At 37.1% G+C, this 23,042-nt stretch overlaps 1 protein-coding gene and 1 pseudogene across 6 annotated transcripts in view; one reads left to right on the top strand and one right to left on the bottom strand.

The window, feature by feature from the left end:
* MYO6 (myosin VI) overlaps positions 1 to 23,042 on the top strand; it is a 162,007-nt gene that overhangs the window by 27,064 nt on the left and 111,901 nt on the right. The window lies entirely within an intron of this gene.
* Positions 6,010 to 9,848, bottom strand: LOC114495023 (annotated as a pseudogene).

A 23,042-nucleotide genomic window follows, 5' to 3' on the forward strand; every position in this document is an offset into this window, starting at 1 on the left:
GATATAAAAGAATACTTTACAAAATGTTTTGCAGCTTCATTTTTCATGTAACAACAGGCCTTTCATCTGTGTTGAAAGGTCAAGTTCCACCTTACTGTTTTTAATTGCTGCCAGACTGTCTGTAGTCCAGATACTGCATAAGTTATTAAACTGTTTTCCTTATTGACAGGCATTTATTTCGATTGTTGGCAATTTTTCTCACAGTGCTATAATAAATGTCCTTGGTGTATACTAAGGAAGTTCAGAGATTTTGCTAGTTTATAGTCTGATAGAGCAGCTTGATGTTACTGTTGTTTTAATATCACTGTAATGGGTAAAAAAAGTATCTCTTTATTGTTTAATTATATAATATCTTCCCTAAGGGGAAATACCAAAATTTAATGGCTAAGTGGATAAAATAGGGATGGCAGCTTGAAGTACAGACTTTGTGTTTAAGAGGTAAAGTATTGATTTAACATAAAGAAGCACTTCATTTTTTCCTCCATTTCATTTTAGTTTTCATTTGAGTAGAGCTGTAACACAGGAAAAAAGTATTACTTACTGTAAAGTTCCCAGAATCAGTTGTTTTAAAGTCTAAAACCTTGGGGAACATTCCCAAACTTGACAAAACTCAGTTTGTTTATTAAAATATGGAACGAAGGCACCATGTTATATTTTGATTTAGAGAAGTAGAGAAAAAAACGATTTGGAAAATAGGCAAGTACTGGATTAATTAGAATTTAAATATGTAATTAAGAGTGTAGCTTTTGCAGTGTTAAATTTAAATATTTGTATATTCAAGATGGATTTTGGTTAGTAGTGGCATGATCTATATGGTAAGCAGTCTGAAACAAATAGGAATATAGTGTTGAAAGGAAATGATCATTCGAGACTCTGGTCAAGATGGAGGAGTAGGTTAAACACCGTGCTCACCTTCTCCCACAACCCCATAAAAATTACAACTGAGTTCTGGCATAGCCACCATCTGAAGACTAGCTGGGCAGAACTCTTACAACTAAGGATAAGAGAAGAAACCACATTAAGACTGTCACAGTCCACACGGAAGATGGAGGAAAAAGAGGGAATGACTTTCCCACGTATCTCCAGAGGAACCTCATTGTTGTTTTATCTACTTTTCTTAATGGCTCTGTGGCTTTGCTCCTTATTCTCTTTACAGAGCAGCAGCCTTCTTCCTGCAGTTCTCTTTGTAACTGGTCTTGTTGTTTGTATATATAAATCTGTGGTTTTGAATAATGCCAACAAAAGAGATACAATCATAGAATACTCAGCTAAAGTTCCTCACAAAGTTGCCTTTCATTAGTGCTACTTGTTATGATGTGTCAGTTTTACTTTAGGAACTCTGTGTTGTATTCGTTAACATTTTAGGGTAATGGCAAAAATCATTGTTAAAATAGGACACTTTAATTATGTATATTAAAATTCTACTTAAGCATATTATGAATTTTTTTGGTTCTTTACAGAGACAAGTCAAGGTACGTGCTAGATTTGAAAATCTGTAGAGATGAAAACCTGTAGAGATGAGCTAATAATGGTGCACATCTGCCTTCTTAGAAACTTTATTCTTAGTACCTGACACTATGTTGTTTGTACAGGTTCTGGCCTAATGTACCTTGTTTAGCCATTTAGGTTGAAGAGGGCATTTCCTCTGCATCTGTTCAGTCAACAAAGATTTAAATAATTCCCATCACTGCATTAAATGATGGCAGTACATGGATAAGCAGGATATGATTCTTGTCCTTAAACTAAGGAAAGATTAAAATTTAACAAGGAAGTATAGAGCAAAGCAGAGAGAAACTAATGCCGTATAGAGTTAAAAGCAGGTACAGAGGAAAGAGTACCTAATTCTGAAAAGGGTTATTATTTAAGACTTCAGGGAGGTGATATTTGTTTAATGAGTAGAAATTTTATTTTTGTAATGAGTAGAAATGCAATATGTGAAGAATAGGGGCAAGGCGTTTCTGGTGGGAGGAGTACAAATTGTGTGTGTGAAATGGTGACTTTTCAGTGTGCTTGGTGCACAGAGTACATGCTAAATGCAGAAGGTGCCTTCAGAGAAACAAGCCCTTTCAGTATAGTGAGAGATATACTGTCTGAGTACCTTCATCTCCAAAATTGGGTTGACATGTTGATCTGTGCTGGGTGATAACTCAGCTTTCCTGGTTTTCAAGATTGAATGGGTTTCCTCTAGTGTCACTTGCAGAAACTGTTTCTATTCAAGATAAGATAAGACAAAGGGATGGGGGGAGTGGGGTGTCACCTAAACCGCACAAGGACAGATGAGGAGCTGTGCTGGAGTTCAGAGTGAAACTAATTATTCTCAGTAACCTTACTCTAAATATTAAAGTGAGGTGAGTCTTGTAAATTTAGAGATAACTTTGGAATGGGTTTCACAGTTTTTTGACTTAGCAGAATTTTCATAAATGCATTTCCTGTGCTTTTCGAATCTGAATTTGCACTAGGTATTTTGTTGGAAGTTAATGCCAGGTTGAAATGCAGTTATTATTCATTAATTATCTTAATTCATATCAGTCAAATAGCTTTATGTTGTTGTGGGTTTATCTTGGTTTCTGTCCTTTTTACTCATATATTCAAGATGATGGTATCTTATTGCTGCTTCTTCCACAAAATCTTGTGTTTTAAATTTTCTTTATAGCTGGTCAAAAAGAAAAGTGGAAAGAAAAAGACTTATGATGAGTGATTTAGTATGGTGATGTTTACAAATCTCCTCTAATTTTCTCTTTGCCTACATTTATTTAGTTTATCCTGCTAAGTGAATTACTGTTTTCTTAACCAGTTTGTGCTTCTGGTTGTTACACTTTTCATCCTCACTCTGATATCTCATCCCTCGATTCATGTTTCCTTTCTTTTCTTTCCTTTTTCTCTTTTAAGGCTTTTTTCCATCTGTCCTTATTTCCTTGCCCCATATCTATTATTTTTGTACTTACTATCTCTTACACTGAAAACAGATTCTCTGTTTGTCTGACAAGGATTCTGGCTGCCTTTGTGAATCTCTCTGAAATCTACTTGTTGCAAATTTAGCTTTTGACAAAAGAACAAGCGATAGTCTTTGATATCCCCAGATAGTTTTTAGACTCTCTTTCCGTAAAATACCTCCAGTTTTCTCCCAAAGTTTTATTTTTCTGTGTCTTTTGGGAAGTTTACTGGTATACGGTCTTGTTTTGATTTGAAATGAGAATTATTGCATGGATTACATGATTAGGTTCACTGAACTAGTAAACCCGCTTGTGAAATTAGGACATTGAAATAGCCTTGTTAAGTGAGGTTTTCAGCATTCCTCACTTTGTCTGTTCCTGTATTTTGCTGACAGCTCACAGGGTGGAGCTCTTTATTTTAATAATAAAATATTTTACAGAGGGGGTAGTTTATACCACTGAGGTGGCATTTGATCTCTCATTTGTTGTTTTAAACATCCTATTGCTTCAGTAATACTGAAACATACTGTAATTAGACAAGGCCTTGGGCTGTGTCTAGTTAGTGGTCGATAAAATTGATTATTTTGACAATAAAGGCATTGTTACGGCCATTTTTATTGTCAGTTAGTATTTGCCAGCATTTTTGAAAGAGTTGAAAATTACCTTTTAGATTGAAACACAGTCACTGGAATTTTACATTTATCTGTGAATCTTCAAAGTGGGGGAGAGCAAAAAGGCAGGCTTTGTTTTAGGGAGAAGTCAGATTTCTGCGTAAAGGTAAAAAGGAATAGAGGGAAGGAGTTTGAATTTAGTTCTTAATCATCAGAGTTTGCCTTCAGCAGGATCATGGTGGGAAGGACCTTTTGTATGAATGGATTGAGAGATCTTGAATGCGGGTAAGTTTATTTGAGGGGCTGGGGGTTAAGAGAGAAGTTGGAAATAATTAGGATTGGGCATAGAGAATGGAGGTGAAGTTAAAAGCCAGAATCAGAAAGGAAGAAAAAAAAGCCAGAATTAGGAGCATAGTAGTGGAATCAGGCTGGGAAAAACCAACAGACCATAGGATGGGGGGCAGTAAAGAACAGAACAGAGTGAAAGGGGCATTTGTACTTCAAGGAGGCAAAGAAAAAGAAGAGGGTGGAACAGAGAAATAAAGTACCAGCCTGCTTGAGATGGAAAACTCTTGCTGTAGTTTGAACCCATTACAGACAGATTGAAAGCTATTTGTTGTTTAATTTGTTAATTCTTGGAACTGGTGAAGGAGACAGAGTGTAATGATGTAAGGAGTCACTTTTTGGTTAATTTTTTCCCATTTTAAGTTTTTCCCTATTCTGAGATCATGAAGATAATCTACTGGATAAACTTCTTGAAGCTATATTGTTTGTCTTTCACATGTAGTTTTATAAACTCCCTTACTCTCCCACCCTGCTGGTGTTAATTTTTGGCCTTGATATGAGATAGTGTTACAGAACAGGGCCAAGGAGGGTACAATATACTATTAACGAAAGGACCTCCCCCACTAGGTTTGTTTGTCCGCTGCCAGAGGAAAGATGTCTGTCAATGCCAGAGATTTGTGAAAAGGAAAGGAAATATTTATTTAAAGCTATACAGACTTAAAAGTGACCTAATGTCTTCATTAAAATATCAAAGTCCTTTAGGATACCCACAGACACACATAGTCCTTCCTTCTCCCTCTGCCCTAAACTGGGGTACTGCATCTCAGGAAAAGTAGTAGAGGTCCGTGATTCAGGCTTCCAGCACCATCAGCTGTGTCGTCGTCCAGGCAGGATGTCTAATTAATCTAAAGTCATGTGGCATCTTCTCATGGCCACCAATAAAAGTCCTTGCACCCTTCTTCCAGCCAAAGTCTGTCCTGCTTTGTAGGCCATGTGGCCAAAGGGAACACCCCAAAGCCACGTGGTCCTCTTCTACCAAAGCTGCAGGGATCCCCACTCTGGCCAAAACTGTGTGGTTTTCCCCTGGCAAAGCTGTGGGGCGGAGGGGAGGTCTCCACTCTGCCCAAACTGCGTGGTTCTCCCCTCAATGGCTGCCATGTCTGGGTTTAAATCCCTGTGCCAATCTTCCTCTGTACCTGCATTTCCCACTCCTATAATCAGTTACACCTGCCAGCATTCCAGTATTATTCCAAGTTTACTGGGCTACCACAGTGAGTCTAGGCAGGTGTGGCTCCATGTCATGGAGCCAACCTTGTCCAAGCTCTCACTCAGGCACTGTAACCAGGGGGACCTGCCCCCCAGTTACATCTTGGATGGAAGTCCCTTCCATCCCCCTGGCTCAGAGCATGGCCACAGCTATTTAACATACCTATGAAACCAGTTAAAGGTTATAGATGTGTTACATGACCATGCCAGAGGTTAGCTGCAAAGCCCTTGCTATTCCAAACAGCTCTGCATGTTCCTGTCCATGTGGCCCTTCCCCCAACTCATACCTGTGGGGGAGGGGAAGGACATTCTATATATCTTTCTAATATTTCCTGGACACCTTGAGTTCTGGACCCCATTCCAAATCCCTATTTGCGGTCCCCCTCTTGGCTGCACACTGTTTCAATAAGACTCATATTTAATTTTTTCCAGATGTTTATCTAGTTTTCCTAGTAGCCTTTGTTGAAAAGGTACCCTTTTCCTTTGCATCACTTTTATTCTGCATTGCTACTTTTGTTGTGAGTCATGTATTAATATATGTATGAATCATTGTTCTGTTTCATTGGTTTGTCTATTCAAGTGCCATTTCCTTACTGTCTAATTACTGTAGCTTTATAGTAAGTCTTATTTTCCCATCTAGTTCTTAGAGATTGTCTTGGCTGTTTTTGACCCTTACATTTCTCTATAAACTTTATTTTATCTTATTTTTTAAAATACTTATTTATTTATTTTTAGAGACAGGAGAAGGGAGGGAGAAAAAGAGGGAGAGAAACATCAGTGTGTGGTTGCCTCCTATGTGGCCCCCACTGGGGACCTGGCCTGCAACCCAGGCATGTGCCTTGACTGGGAATCGAACTGGCGACCCTTTGGTTCACAGCCCATGCTCAATCCACTGAGCTACACCAGCCAGGGCACATTTCTGTATAAACTTTAGAATCAGCTTGCCAAATTCCCCCCAAAAAATCTGCTGGAATTTTAATTGAGATTGTATTGAATCTAGAGATTGCTTTGGAGAGAGTTATCTTCTCATCATAGGCTGTTGTTTAATCTTCTTCAGTCTTTGTTAATTTCTGTGAATGATGTTTTATAATTTCAGTTTTCTCTTTGGTTGTCTTATATTACATTTTTTCTTTTTAACTTTTACTTTGTTCTAATTTCAGATTATCAGAATTACAAGAATACTCTACCAAAATCCCCACATACTCTTCACCCAGATTCCTTAAATGAACACCTTGCCACATTTTCTTTACCCTTCTCCTTCTCTTTCTATATGTAAGCACACCTGATACTTAGAATTTTTTTAGTGTAAGTTGTATACTTATACTTACTCCTTTACTCCTAATTGCTTTCAGTCTGTATTTCCCAATAAAAAACCATTACCCCATATGTCCACAGATAACACTTACCAATAATATTTAAATTCTGTAGACCTTATGTGGGAACCATGAATTGTCTTAAATATATCATTCATAGCAAAAGTGAATCCCAGGTCATGTGCTGCATTCAGTTGTCATGCCGCTTTAGTCTCCTGTCATTTGGAACAGTTCTTCATCTTCCTTTGTGTCTCATGACCTTGAGACTTTTGAATAATTTAAGCTAGTTATATTGTACAAGGACTCTAATTGTGTTTGTTTAATATTTCCTCATGATAAATTCAGATTATACATTTGGCAGGAGTACCACATACCATACACCTGGTATGATGTACCAGGAGTTTTATTTGATTAAGGGAGTATCTGCCTCCTTATGTATAAAGCTCCTGTTTTCTGCTTTGTAATTAATAAGTATCTTTGGGGAGATGCACATATTTTTAATTAGATTTATTTCTGGGTATTTGATATTGTCTGATGCTATTGTAAATGGTAAATTTTTGTAACTCGTTGAATTTTAGGGCAACAAAAGTCTAAAAGGCCACAAAAGGGGAATAACACTACTGTTTTTTGAACAGTGGCTAGTTACTTGCATTTTTGGCATTGTTAATCACTGAATCTGTGTTCTCCTCTGAATTTCACAGACAGCATTCACTATACTACAATTTATCAGAAAGTACCTGCTTCCTACACACATTTTAGGACAAACTACCACCAGCAACAAATCAGTACAAACACATCAGGAGCTGAGCAATCTCAGCAGTAGGTGACGCACATTTGCAGGGTTCTGCCAAACGAACTGAACGGGCTGTGGGCAAAGCAAGTGAGGAGTGTTAGGGAATGAAATATTTCAAATATTAATAATTAACTGAGACACAGTACTGTATTTTCTGCAAAAGAAAATTACCATTTAGTAACATGCTAACAAATTTTATCTCCGAAGAGATTAGTGCACTGGCAAAGTGTTGTGAGAACAGTGGAGGGCTGTGGACGGGAGGTACCGTAAACACCCAGCCTTGCAGATCCCAGAGTAGTGATGGCCTTCACTGATCACTCCCTTTGTAAGGGGTCCAAAAAAAACTTGCAGCATGAACATCTACCTGCTGAACTTCTACTTTATGCAGCAGATTTGAAGGAGTAAAAGGAGTCCCCTGTGGCAAGAGAAGCAAGTAAACACATTAAATGTAAACTTAAAAGACAGTAAAATGGGATGCAACCCCCATTCAAATACCAGAGGTGTGGACAAGATCCCAAAAGTAGTTGCTAGATTTAAAAACTGAACACACCTTATTTCCACCCTCCCCTCCAAAAAAAAAAACACAGTGCCTAGAAAATTCAGGGGTAATTGGAAAAATCGTCAGAGAACTGCTCAGTGAAAATAAGCTACTCAACTCCAACATCTTAGGGCTGCAGCACACCCTCTGTTCATTCAGGCAACAGTGCCTCTTGCTGCTTAGCAGAGATGCAGTTGGTGAAGGTCATCAAATGGCTTTACAGAGCAACTTTTTAAACTTTCCTTCTGGGCCAAGGTTAGGCCTATGAAGATTCAGGCAGCCCTGCAAGGCCTGTGAACAACAGGATTCAAAGTTCCAAGGTCTGGCCCTTCCTTCCCAGATACCAGGGCAATGCAGAGACTCTCCTCTCAGGTTACATGTTATGTTTTGAAATATGGAACCATCTTTTAAATACTCTTAAGGCATTTATTTATTAAAAAATTCATTGCCAAAATTTCACAGTAGCTTGAAATTCAGATGTATCTTTACATTTCTGTACTGAGTTCTCCACCTCAGTATATCACATAAAAACACTTCTCCAGCAATCAGTATTACCAGCATCCAAATGATGAGCCCATGGTCTCAGCCTTTTTGTTCCTAGGTCAACCAACTAGAAGTTAATACTGCTCTGCTACAAGGTAAAAGCTTGTAACTCCAACTTATTGGAAAAGGAGTGAAACTTTGCAAAGTGTACTTTAAGAAGAGGTACTTTTTGCTTATGAAAAGAAACCAGTGAGTCCTCTAAGCATAATAAAAGGGAGTATTTTACGGTTAGGCACATGATTTGTAGTGAAGAATTCAGATGTTGTTCTGCTGGTCCAGGCTGCTAATATTCTTCTTGTCCCTCCTGTGGGCTCCTTCATCAGGTATCCCAAAGCCTTCATCTGTGCCATAGAGAATGTCCACAATCCTCTGCAGTACAGGGTTGTTTCCCCCCTCGTTCTCTTGGCAAAGAAGTCCAGTGTTCCTTAGCTTTCCAAAGTAGAAATCTCTTTCTCCAAGTTCAACAGTATGTTTTAATACAGTGACCTGGTATGTCAGTCCGGCTGCTTCATCATCCTTGATGCTCACACCAGGATTCTTTTGTACCACACTCAGGCCAGCAGTTGTGTGTGTTGTAGTGGTCTCTGTGGATCTGCACTGCTAGAGCTGAGAGGTTTCTTGGGCCTGTTCAGAGCTGTAGCCACAGGGAAGGGAACAACTGCAGTTTCTTGACCTTGTCTGGCAGCTACAGGGTCATGGTCTTTCCCATCATAGTTTGCACCAGAAAACTACTTGAACCACTGAACAAATTCAACATTGTCTTGAAACATTCCTTTTACTAATTTGCCCACAGGAATTACTTTGTCAACATCTATCCTCTTTAATCCTGTTTGTAGTATTTTGAAGTTATGGATGTATGCATGTTCCAGTTTAGCTTGGAATTTTACTTGAAGGCAATGAAGACAGGGAACAGCATGTCCACACACTGGCAATAGGCAGCCCCTGAGCATAACTATTGGATCATCGTCAGATTCAACTGCAGTGACTCATTGATCCAGGCCAGCATGTCATGTCAACTTAGGTTATCACCAATGACTGACATTGAATATATGTTCTGTGTTGTGACTGTTCAAGGCCGGGAAGGTTCATGGTATTTGTGCAGACAGAAAAGTATTCACAGAGCCGTTGGGATGTCTGCCATGCCTTTATTCATGGGTGTGTGAGTCAGGCACACTGCAAGCTGTGTGTCTCCCTGCATGTCACGCATCATGGCCCTTGCTCCCCAGTGTGTCTCTATTGTGGTACCCAGCATGAGGTCCCTACTTGTTTAAATACTAAAGGTGAACAAAGCCAGAAAAATGCCAGAAAATTATATAACATGGCATAGTTCTGTGCATGCAAGCCCACTTCATGTTATGGGAATAGTTTATCAGACCCAGTCTCAAGGCTATGAGAACACTACTTACCAGGTTCCTTCAAGGCTATGGGAACTCTGCTGCCCTTCATTACCCAGACACCTGGGTGAGGAAGCCAGACTGCCTCCACTTGCCATACACGTTCCCTGCCATCTTCGGCTGTGGACGGAACTACATCCACTGCCAGTGCTGGTTTGGGTTCTGTTTTCATCTTGTTCGAATCATCTGACCCCACCTGCCCACTCCATGACCTCACATGCACACCCCCTCATTATACACCAACTTAAAAAAAGTGATCCTGGTTTATAATGAGTATTTCTCTAATGATTATAATGTTAAACATCTTTTTTATGCTTTTTTGCTATTTGTAATAATTTTTTGTATTTTTTTATTGATTGACTTTTTTGAATATTAAAGTTGCCTTCCTGGAATAAAGCAGATACAGTTGTGATGTATTATGCTTCAAATTTATTACTGGATTTGGTTTGCTAATATTTTGGTATCTATATTCATTAATTTTATTAGGTTACCCTACCTTTAAGATGAGTTGTTGAATTCTTTGCATGAGGGCTGTATAAGATGTGTCATGTTAATTCCTCAATCATTTTCTTTTGAGAAAGTAATGGATAAATATATAAGAAAAGTTGAACTATGTTTTCATTTTATGGCATAAACATGTAGGACTAAAAATTTGTTTGCAGTGCCTATTTGAATATTTCAGAGTATCCAGGATACAGTTAATTCTGCAATTTATTTGTGGTGCACACTAAACTTTACTGTGTATACAACATTTATAGAAGTTTTATTTTACCCTTGGATTGAGAATGCATATGTGAATCACAATGATACCCATCATTGGGGTACTTAAGTTTAATGAGAAGAACATACGTGCTTATTAGTAATAACATTTTCTCAGGTTCTTGTTGGGAAAGTGTATGTGACACAAAGTGGGGGCAAAGATTAGAAGGAGTGGTGGGAAGAGATTGGGCTGAGGCAAAAGAAACTGCAGAAAAAGGTTATGCTAGAACAAAGGAAGCAATTTGAGCAAAGGTGTGGAGGTTGGGTCAGCTTGGAGTACTTGGGGGAACTTGAAGTAGTTGAGAATGGGTGGAGAGGTTGGATCTGAGAAAGGAACTTAGAGAAAGTAGTTACATAAAGAAGTAAGCTTTTGCCATGTTGTTAAACAAATGAAAAAATTAAAGCTAATATGATATTCCTTCATATGCAATTTACACTTTAACTAAAAACAGTATAGAGTTACTCTATATGCTAAAAGTAGGTATAACTGATGGACTGAGGAAAGATGCTGAGAAATATGTAGACACACTTGCTATGTAGATGGTTAGTTTTAGGTCACAAGTCTCAAAGTATGTTTATGCTTTTCAAATTTGTGCCAGGCTCTTTAATCCATTACTAGGTTCCATTGGCTCTAAGTTATACTCTGATAACCATCAATTCTAAGGTACACAATTATTTTATCTCAGTCTTAAAGGAAATGCTGATTTGTGCAGTAACTATTAGGACAATTGCTCTAATTTTACACTTGAGTAAAGTGATGCTCAAGGTAAAGCAGCAAAGGCTTCTACCTTATAAGATGTGTCATGTTAATGCCTCATGAGCAAGACATGTTGGATGTTCAGGCTGGATTCAGAAAAAGAAGCACTGTGATCTAATTGTGAACATTCGTTCGATACTGGAGTGCTCCAAAGAATTCCAAAAGGTTAGTTTATGTCTTATAGATAAACAGCAGGACAATAAAGCCTTTGACTGTGTGGATCATTGTGACCTATGGGTTGCTCTGGAAGAACTGGCTGTGCTTCCATACTTGATTGTCCTGATATGTAACTTGTTTTGTGAACAGGAAGCCACTATTAGGACAGAATATGGCGAGACGGAATGGTTTCCTATAGACTAGGGCGTTAGACTCAGGTACACTTTACCTGCCTATATGTTTAATTTGTGTACAGAACATATTATACAAAAAACTGAGCTAGACTCAGAGGAAGGAGGAGTGAAAATTGGTGGAAGAAATATCAATAACTTAAGATAGGCAGGTGATACCATTTTTTCTAGCGTAAAGTAGCAATGATATCAAAGGACTTCTGATGAAAGCAAAAGAAGAAAGTGCTACAGCAGGACTGCGTCTGAACATCAAGATGATAAAAATTATGACTACAGAAGAAATACACAACTTTAACACAGAGAATGAAAACATTGAAATTGTTAATGATTTTGCTTACCATGGTTTAGACATCAATTCAAATGGAGATTGCGGTCAGGAACTCAAGAGAAATTTGAGACTTGGAAAGGCAACAGTGGAAGAATTGGGAAAGATCATCAGGAGCAAAGATGTGTTATAAGAGAGCTAGGCTAAGGTCACCTATATTCTTGTATTCCTAATTACTAGGTATGGATGTGAAAGTTGGACAGTGAGGTAGATTGATAGGACAACAATGGATTCATTAGAAATAAGGTGCTGGAGTCGGGCTCTGCAGGTACTCTGGACCACGAGAAAAATGAACAAGTGCATCCTTGAGAAAATAAAGCCTGAAATAATGCAAAACATTACTGAAGGCAAAAATGACAAAACTGAAGTTGATCTACTTGGGGCATAAGATGAGAAAGTAGGGTTCTTTGGAAAAGCTGAAAATTTGGGGAAAAATAGAAGGCAGCAGGAAAAGAGGAAGGCCAAATATAAGAGGTAGTGACTCCGTAAAAGAAGCCATAGGCATGCATCTACAGGAGCTGAGCAGGGCAGTTGAGACCTGGACATTGTGGACATCACTCATTCATAGAGTCAGGAGTTAGAGCTGACTCAATGGCACATAACATACATATTGCTGAAAAAGAAAAAAAATAAACAAAACAAAATAGCCAAATAAGGAATGACACACCATTGATTGCTAAATGCATCTTAGTTTTAAATATGTTAGCATGTGAAACAAAGTACATATTAGAACTATTGAGATATATAGTATTTCACTTAATCTTCACAGTGACAGTTTTAAGTGGGTATTGCCCCCTTATGAATCACTAGTATGTGTCATAGTTTTTCAGAGTAGCTCTTACAGAATACTCAAACTTGTGGTTGTTGACTTCTCAAATGCTGAATTATACAATGCTATAATTTAGTTAATCTTTATTATTAAACATTTAGCTTATTTCTAAGTTTTTTTGTTTTTCTGTTTTCTTCTGTTTCTCTTCTTTTCCTCCTTCCTCCTCTTTTGTTAAGTACTACCTCAGAAAATATCTTTACAGGTGAAATTCTGATTATTTTCTTAAGTATAGATGCCTAGAAATAGGAATGCTAGATCAAAAATTCTAAACATTCTTAGGGCTCTTATTATATGCATATAGCCATGTTGCTTTTCAAAACTGTAGTTACCAGTTTACATTTTTCATAACAATGCTTAGAGATATAAGTTCCACTGTACTTCTTTTTTTTTAAATTCATGGTGTTTTTTTAAAAAAAGATTTTATTTATTTATTTTTACAGAGGGAAGGGAGGGAGAGATAGATAGATAGATAGATAGAGGAGAGAGAGAAAGAGAAACATCAATGTGTGGTTGCTGGGGGCCGTGGCCTGCAACCCAGGCATGTGCCCTGACTGGGAATCGAACCTGTGATGCTTTGGTTCGCAGCCCGCGCTCAATCCACTGAGCTATGCCAGCCAGGGCCCACTGTACTTCCTTAGTGTTGGTTATAATAATAAATTTTTTTCTAATTTTTCTGTAAAAATGGTATCTCATTTTAATTGTATTTTTTGGATTACAAGATAAAGACTTGATCACATTAATTTTATAGGAGCTTATCATTGGTGTATAAGTTTCAGGAATTTTTTTGTGGTTATAGTAAATATAAATTAAATACAGGTGTAATTATGCAGGTGTCAGGACATTTTAAAAAACATTTTGAAATTGGATTTATTGGGGTGACATTGGCTGATAAAACTATTAAAGTTTCAGGTATACAATTCTACAGTATATCATCTGTATATTATATTGTGTGTTTACCACCCCAAGTCAAGTCTCCTTCCATCACAATTAATCTCCTCTTTACCTAATAGGACATTTTTAATTACTAGATTTATTTTTCCCCTGCAGTAGCATAATAGCTGTGTTTTGTAAAAAATAATTGATGCAATTAGTAAATTTTTGAGTGTTAAGTTTCTTATTTTAATCTGTGGCTCAGTTGTGGATTTTTTCTAGGTGAGATTTCATGTTTTAGAGAATTAATGAACTTCATATGTATAATGTTTATGATCCAATTAATGCTGGGATACAGTTGTAATTGCTGTGAAGTTCGATTAAGTATCTGAAAAAATTTAAAATTATAATAGCATATGCTTTAAATGTGATAAATTATGCTATATAGTAAGTGGTAAAAAAATGTGGGATTTAGTGATAAAGATTCTGCTAAAATCCATTTCCCTTGAGTTTGTTCCACTAATAAAGAATACTTTGTCAAGGAGACTGATTTTTTTCAGCTGATTTAAGAATGAAAAAATTATTTCCACTCTGATCTTTTATGAAGATCTGTTTGAATACTTGTAAAGCAGAAACATATGGGTTGAATATTTTAAAAGATTTCTTTTGAGCCACATTAACTGCTATTTCCAAATGGCTTTGAGCAATACATATTGCAGTGCATACGTGAATCTTTTTGGGGGGAACAAAAATTGGATATTATATACTATTTGCTAAAATGCAGAGTTTTCCTGTGGCATGATATTTCTAACAGCAGGCTCTGATAGAAACAGATTTTTTAAAGAAAGGAGAAGAGTTGGCACAGTTTAAATGAAAGCAAATTGATGGACAAAGAAGAGCCTTGTCCTCACGCTCTCCGTTATGTGACTATGGATGAATTATTTAACTTTTCCCAGCCTTTGTTTTTGTATTTGGAAATGAACACAACAACGTGGGTCATTGATTGTTCATATTGTAAAAACACTCACATTCTGATACTATTTTGAAGAGTTGGTACACCTGTTATTTGGCTCTAAGTTTTAACTTAACCTGGATTTATTTCATGGCTTGATCTGATCCAGCACATTTTAAATGATTTTGCTCTTTTGATATTAATGAGGTATCCTGGATGACAATGGATTATCTTGTTAACAAAATAAGATACAAGATTTTTCTCTAGAAGGTAAGTTGGTCTGTGTATTGTCTACAAAGTTAAAGGAGCAGAATTTGTGCCACAGAGATTAAGATCCCTAACATGCATTTTTGTCATTGTTCCAAAAAATAACAACATTTTCTGTCAAGCTTATTGGGAGTGGTAGCACTTCTGTGAAGTTTCCTGGCTGTTTCTACATCTGTTTTAATCCAGCTGCAGACTCTTCATTTAGAATGTGTTTGAGAATAATGAAGTAAAAATATGAATATTTCAGGTCTTTTGTGGGATGGTCATCATGTATTGGATACAGTAAATGAAGAATGATAAACAGTAGTTATGGTTCTGTTAGCTTCGGATACTTGTATTTTTCCTTATTGTGCCATTTTGTTTAATGTATGTATGTAGTAAATTTGCATATTTCTGTTAACATTTACATGACACACCTTTCATGATGATTTTAAAATTGAAAAGATTTTAAATGATTTTATTATACCCTGTGGTTAAACTCTTTTCCCCTTAGGGAAACATTTCCAATTTTATTTGAAAGTTAGTGAGAATACAAATCAGTGAGAACATAATTCACTTACCTGAAATGTATTTTATGGAAAACTTAAATATGAAGTTTAAAAACTCTTAAGTAATAACTGTGTTAATAAAGTATTGGGGCTTTTAAAAAAGCAGTGACTAAAATTTCAAATGGTGTGAAATTGTCAGATTAATAAGCTTTATTAAACATTCCCAGGGCAATAATGAAAATAATGAACAGTCATTTATTCTATAAAAATGTTTTTCCTTGTGAATTTCTTGTTTGCATACATTTATCTGTTCTATCTCTCCCAATACTTCATTAAAATGGTAGCACAGGAATAACAGGTGTAAGTCTACAAGGGAAAAGAGATTAGAAAAAGGAGGCAATAGTAGATGAGGAATTTTACCAAAGTTGTATAGAGGGATATTATCTGACTTGATTAAGTGGAGGACTCTGTATTCTAAGTTTTCACAAAGGGGGCAACCAATAAGAGGAGATTAGAGGCTAACAGTTTGGAAATTTCAGTTACTTCAGAAGGTAAGGGTAAGACTCAGGGCAAAAGATAGTGGGGTTGACTGAAGGCTGTATGTGAAGAGGTTAGGCCTCCTGTTCCTTAACTGTCTTGCCAGAGACCTAGAAGCCTTGTTCTCTGGAAAACTAGAGGAAGATGAACTGATGCTAATGGTGGGAACATCCCCACCAAAGAGTTTACGACTCTCCAACTACTTCCGGATGGAGTTTACCAGGTGATAGTCTTGATTTACTTAAAAGAGCATTTAGTCAGCATTTTAGTCCCTTTTAAATGCAGATAGCAAACTAGATGTGTTGAGGAGAGCCTTTCCACAAAAGATAAGAACAGAAACAAAGTAGGAAAAAAGCAGTAAGAAAGGAGCGAAGACAATAAAAGGAGATTTAAAATGTGATGATAGCAATAAAAAATATCAATGGAAGGATTTGAAAGTCAGGTGGGCACATTTCCATGAAGGCAGAATAAAGAGGTGAAGAAATGTTTAATAGAAAAGAAGAGAAAACAAAAGTAGCAGTCTCATAGAGGTACAACATCAAATTATGGAACTTTTAGAAAGAGAGAACAAAAACAGGGAAGACATTTTAAAAGAAATAATAAAAATAGCCCCGGCTGGTGTGACTCAGTGGATTGAGTGCAGACCTGTGAACTGAAAGGTTGCTGGTTCGATTCCCAGTCAGGGCACATGCCTGGGTTGCAGGCCAGGTTCCCCGGTCGGGGTGTGTGAGAGGCAACTGATTGCTGTATCTCTTGCACATTGATATTTCTCACCCTCTCCTTCTCCCTCCTTTCCCTTTCTCTAAAAATAAATACAATATTAAAAAAAGAAATAATAGAAATAACATGAGAACATTTCTCAGCTAGGTATATAACTTGTGCCTGTAGACTGAATGTGTTCTCAGAGTGTGTAGCACACTGACTTCAAGCACTGTACACTTAGCCAGGTCATCATGGAAGTTGAGAGCACCCATGAGGCAAGGTCGTTTAAGCTTTCAGCTTAGAGGTGTGACATAAAGAGAGTAGAAAATGATTGGAATCTGAAAGGCAGAGCAGTTCTGGATGTAAAAACATTTGTTATACCTTTAATATCCTGAAGAAAAATGACTTTAAACTTAGAATTCACTTTTGTATGTGTGTATGTTTAATCAATAAATCATTCAAGTGTAAAGATAGAAGACATTTTGGAGGCATGAAAGATTCTGGTATATACTCAGAAGAGAGCAGTGGAGGGAGGTCCCAGAGCGACAGCTGGGCAGCAGGCCTAGAGAGCCACTGTGGCCAGGAGGGGGGAGAGGTGGGAAGAAGGGGGAGGAGGGACGAGGGACCCTGTTGTTGGTTATTTAAGCCTTTTTTAATGGTATGTTTGGCTTAAAAACCCCCTGTTTTATCACTTTAATAAAAAAATTGAGTGTATATTTATGAAACACTATCAGCATTGAATGGAAATTGTGAGATTATGTGCACTTAATATTACCTTAATATTAAAAACTAAAGGGAAAAAGCAGTTTCAGACTGTGAGTGTGAAGAAATTCTTCCTTCATGAAGACTACTGAGTAGTTCCAACAGATTCTATTCTGGTTGGTAATTCATGTGAATTGAGACTAAATTGTAGCTGAGTTGAATTTTAATTGTTGAATAATCACAGTGTAATTAAGTCCAAAAGATGTATGAGATTATAAAAATAGTAACTGAGTACTGGAACTGCTCTGACAAAGTTTTTGGATTCAGTTGACCTTAATAACTAGAGACTTTATAAATAAAGTTGATATTGTAAAAACTCAAGATTAGATTTTGGTGTAGGATGAAAGCAGCAGCTTTAAAGGAAACCATTCATAGCTATGTTGGTGGTTAGGAATAAAGGCAAAATGCCCAACGTGCAGTAGAGGAGAGGGTTTTCATTGTAAGATCTACTTAAAAAACAAAAATTTGTTACTTTATTTAACTCTGTTTAGGAAAACGGACACCTTTTAATAATACAAATAGCATTCCTTCACAATGTCCTGCTTTATGAAGTGGGGAGATGTATGAAGCTTTGGATCATGTAATCACTATTTTACATTTTAGAGTGGTTATTTTTGTTTGTGAAAAGTTAATTATTTCACTAATTTCCTAAGTGCCTTGATAAAACCATTGTCATAAAACACTTCTCATGCAGGATTGATCAGAGTAACACATAAATTATGTTTGTTTCAAGTCTTTCTGTGAAAAATCAAAAGTCCAGGCAGATTTTTCAACTCAGAGAACTCACCGTATAGTGCTTGAGTTATTCAGTTGCTTATAAATCTACTTTTTATTGAAATCTACTAAAAAAAACCCTTAACTCACCTGAATTTTGCCAATTGATAAAACTGTTTTTATCTATGTTTTGAGAATTTAAGTTACTTTGTATTCTTTATTTAATTTATTCAACATATATGTGTGAAATACTAAGTTGGATGGTAAGCAGTGAATATCCTTATTTGATTTGATCCAGACAACAGATTGTAACAATCAGAAAATTCAGTTGCTGAATAGTAACCTTAAAATATGATTGCCATACCGAATTTACCAGTTAGTGGACTTATGGGACAAAGTCTCATGAAACTAATGACTAAATAACAATATTTATACATAAAAGATTTCATTTCTCATATAGTATTAATTACTCTTTTAATTATGTTTGCAACAAACAGGTATTAAACCTGGTTCATACATTCACTAATTATTTGCTGCTGTCTGTCCCATTCTTTCATTCTATCTGATACTGCCCTAATTATTGTGGGGGTTTTTTCCCCTCATCATTTGGATCCTTTCTTGTAGTCTCTTCTGCTAGAATGCAGCGATTTTTGTAATATCCATATCTAATCAGGTGGCTCTCCATTGTTGGTAGAATAAAAAATTACTGTTAAGGCCCTTTGTACATTGGTATGATCTGCCTTTCCAGCTTCATCTTATATGGAACTTCTTTTTTCTTCTCCTCAATGTACCCTTCAGTTTCAGCTTCACATTTTTGAATTTCTGCTTTTACTATTTCATTTGTCTAGAATAAACCTCCCTAATTCTCTGTTTGTTGAAATCATTGGAACTCCAGATTTCAGCTTAAATTGCTCTCTCTCTAAAGTGGTCAGTCTCCCTCAATTGACTTCTCTTAGGCAGACAGAGAAATCCTGTCTCTCTAAAAAAATTTAAATCATTTTTTATTTTTCAATTTGGTTGACTTACAATATTAGTTTCAGGTGTACACCCCAGTGATCAAACATTATATAATTTACTAAGTGATCATCCTGATAAATCTAATATCCTGGATGCTATTAATATTATACCATACATAGTGGTTAGAGTATTATTTACTATATTCCTTATGCCGTACTTTATATCCAAATGACTATTCTGTAGCAGCCAATTTGTACTTCTTAGTCCTTTCACCTTTGTTACCCATCTCTCCAACCCTCCTTTCAAAATGTCTTCCATATCTATGAGTCTGTTTTTGTTCTGCTTGGGTTAATTTCCTTTTATAGATTCAATTATTGATAGTTACGTGTTTGCTGCCATTTTATTTTTCATATTTTTAATATTTTTTTCCTTTCTAAAGAAAACTTTAAAAATTTCATGCAATACTGATTTGGTGGTGATGATCACCTTTAGCTTTTCCTTGTAGGGAAGCACTTTATATATCCTTTGATTCTAAATAATAACTTTGCTGGTAATCTTAGTTGTGGATCCTTGCTTTTTATTACTTTGAATATTTCTTGCCAATCCCTTCTGAAACTACAAAGTTTCTCTTGAGAAAGCAGCTGGCAGTCTTATGGGAGCTCCCCTGTAGGTAACTAATGCTTTTTTCTTGCTGCTTTTGAGTCTCTCTTTATCTTTAACCTTTGGCATTTTAATTGTGATGTGCCTTGGAGTGGGCCTCTCTGCATCTGTCTTGTTTGGGACTCTCTGTGCTTCCTGGACTTTCATGTTTATTTCCTTCACCAAATTAGAGAAGTTTTCTTTCATGATTTTTTCAAATAGAGTTCCAATTTCTTGCTCTTTCTCTTTTCCCTCTGGTGCCCCTGTGATGTGAATGTTGGAATGCTTGAAGTTGTCCCAGATGCTGTTTATACTATCCTCAGTTTTTTGGATATTTTTTCTTGTTCTGTTGTTTTTTGCTTCCTTATTTTCCAAATCATTGATTTGATTCTCGACTTCATCTACTGTACTTGATTCCCTCTAAATTATTCTTCATTTTAGTTAGTGTATCCTTCAATTCTAAATGGTTCTTTTTCATGGTTTCCATGTCCTTTATTATGCTGTTAAAGTTTGTCTACTCCCTGTGTTCGTCTGCTTCCCTAAGTTCGTTGAGAATCCTTATAACTGGTGTTTTGAACTCTGTATCTAGTAGATAGCTTGTCTCCATTTTGTTTAGTTGTTTTTGTGTAGTCTTATTCTTTTCTTTCATTTGGAATGTGTTTCGTTGTCTCCTCATTTGGGCAACTTCCCTGTGTTTGTTTCTATTTATTAGGTAGAGCTCCTACATCTCCCGGGCTTGGTAGAGTGACCTAATGATAGTAGGCATCCTATAAGGCTAGAGGCTGTTCACCTGAGCTGGGCATTCCAGGTGCACGTGCCCTCTTCCCTTATGTGGACTGTGTATACGCTTCTGTTGTACTTGAGCCTTGATTGCTGTTGATACATTAGTGAGAGGAATTTATCCATAGGCTGACTGCCTTCAAGGACTGTCTGTGTTGTCCACCTTGGAGGATCAGCTGTGTAGGGATTGACCCCATGGATCAGGGCTTACTTTAATGGGGCTTACTCAGTCCATTCCTTGTTTGTGTTGCTATGGTTAGGTGGTGTTTCAACATGGTCTGATTCTGTTCACATGGTATGCTGCTCTGTGGCTTCCCAGGAGGTGCAGCCAAGGTTAGCCACCACCTGTGTTCTACCCAGGGCCACCTGGCTTGAGCTACAAAGAGATTTGCAGCTGCCTGTTACTTATGATGGGCTTGGAGGTGCCCAGGAGAGGCCAAGGTGTGAACCAAGGCCTGCTGCTGCTGGTGTTGGGATTGGGGTTACATAGTGGTGTGGGGCACACTGAGGCCAGATGCTACTTGTTTTAGATATTTTAGGAAAGTGTGATGTGGGAGCCAACACAGGTCACTCATATGGAAAAGCCACTGGAAACAGCTTGGATGGGCCTGAAAGTTGGGTGGGGTGGACCTTCAGGGAATCACCAGGGCAGGGTGAACAGTGTAAGCCAAGGTTGATGGAGTCTCAGATATGGTTGCTGCCTGCCAGCTCTGTGGAGCAAGGGCTCAGAAAAGGAACAACAGCCTCTGCCTGCACTTCTCTCTTGGAGAAAGCTGCTCCCCCAAGCCCTTGTCCCAATGCTAGACACTTCAGTTCCTCCCCATATGTTCCTGGTGCCTTTCAAGTTGCTGTCCCAGTGCTGGATCTCAGAAAGAGTTAGTCAGAGTAAGTCTGTATGCTGGCCCCTTTAAAGGGAGCTGCCTGGGACCACAGAAGCCCTCCTTTGCACTCAGTCTCAATGCCTGCTGTTTTTTACAGCTGTAAGTTATGGGGATTTCTTTCCCTGGCACTGGAACCCTGGGCTTTGGGGCCTGGTGTTGGGCTGGGACCTTTGCTCCTCAGTGGGGGCTTTTGCAGCCCTAACAGCCAAGATGTTAGCTTTATTTTAGACAGACATTTAAGAACCAATGACATACCTCTGTAATGATAAAAAAAAGAAAACAGTTTCCTTTTAGGAAACTGAAGAGCACAAAATAAGACTATTTCATTATACATAATCAAAAAGTTAGGCACTCTTGACAGGGTTCGGCAAGGTTCCTGGTGTGAGGTGAGGCACAGGTACTTTCATTTGTAGAATGCCGTTGATTCTAATTTGGAAGGTAGGTTTTATAATTTACTCATCAACTTATATCTCTGGCCCCAACACGGCAGCCTATATTTTCTTTTTCTCCCTGGTCTTCATTTATATACACATTTAAAGTAACTTAAAAACAAGAACCCCAGGGAGCCATACTCCATATATTATCTGAATGTTAAAATGGAAACTCTACATAAGCAGAGTATTATTAACCTCTGCTAGAAATAAAAAGACAAAAAAAATCCCTTCATCGATATTTCCATAAAAATACAAGTGTTAAAACTCCAGGCTTTCATATATCACTTCTGCAAAGTATTTAAATTAGATGTATTAATAAATGCCAATATGTTATTCTTTAATACTCAGGATCATCCTTTCAGTTATTTACACTATTCTGGAAGGCTTACCCAGTTGACATTGAGTGGTGGAGAAAGTTTAAATACACAACAAACAAAACCTGGAACTTGACATTGATTACTAAGCAAAAATTGAATTCATAAATTCAAGCAATCAAAAGATGTTTATTTTTTGTAAATAGATCTGTAAACAATATTTTTAAACAGTTTTACTCTCAGAAAACTTTCAGTCAGGAATAACTTATCAGGTGTCTTTAACATTTTCATTCTCTCTGGAAACAGATTCAGGTTTCTTTGGAACAAATCCAAAAGTACAGATATTTGTAACACAGCTGTAGTTGACTAGAATGCTCTCTATACTTTATATTTAAAATGCTTTGCATTTTTTCAGTGCAGTGAAATTCATATCATGTCCCACCTTGTTTAATGATGGTACAATTTAAAATATTAACATCTTAGCAACCTCTAATTAGTTTGAATTCCTTTAATGGCAGTGGGAGATAACTGTAATTTGGGGAATTTTTAGGATCGTATTTCTATATGTGATTTTTTAAAAGAAAAAATGTGCTTTTGCTTTTTGTTTAAGATGAGAAATACTTATTTTTCTTTTTGGTGCTTTGCCTGACACATAATAGGAATTCAGCAAACATTTGTAGAATGTGTTTGTAATAATGCTACTTCACGACTCACAGTTCCCTTGAGACTCCACGCTTCCCAAACATTCCTCCCATCAGTGTATGACATTATATACAGAAGAGATTACATTTTGTAGGAAAATATGTATATTTTTAATTTTCATTGAATTTATTGGGGTGACATTGGTTAATAGGATGATATAGGTTTCAAGTGTACAATTCTGTGATACATCATCTGTTTATTGTATTGAGTGTTCATCACCCAAAGTCAAGTCTCCTTCCATCGTCATTTACCACCCCCCACCCTTTTACTCTCTCCTACCTTCCCACAGCCCTTTTTCTCTCTGGTAATTGTCATGCTGTTGTCTTTGTCTATGAAGTGGGTTTTTTGTT

The sequence above is a fragment of the Phyllostomus discolor genome, chromosome 4 (assembly GCF_004126475.2).
Source record: "Phyllostomus discolor isolate MPI-MPIP mPhyDis1 chromosome 4, mPhyDis1.pri.v3, whole genome shotgun sequence".
Taxonomy (NCBI): domain Eukaryota; kingdom Metazoa; phylum Chordata; class Mammalia; order Chiroptera; family Phyllostomidae; genus Phyllostomus; species Phyllostomus discolor.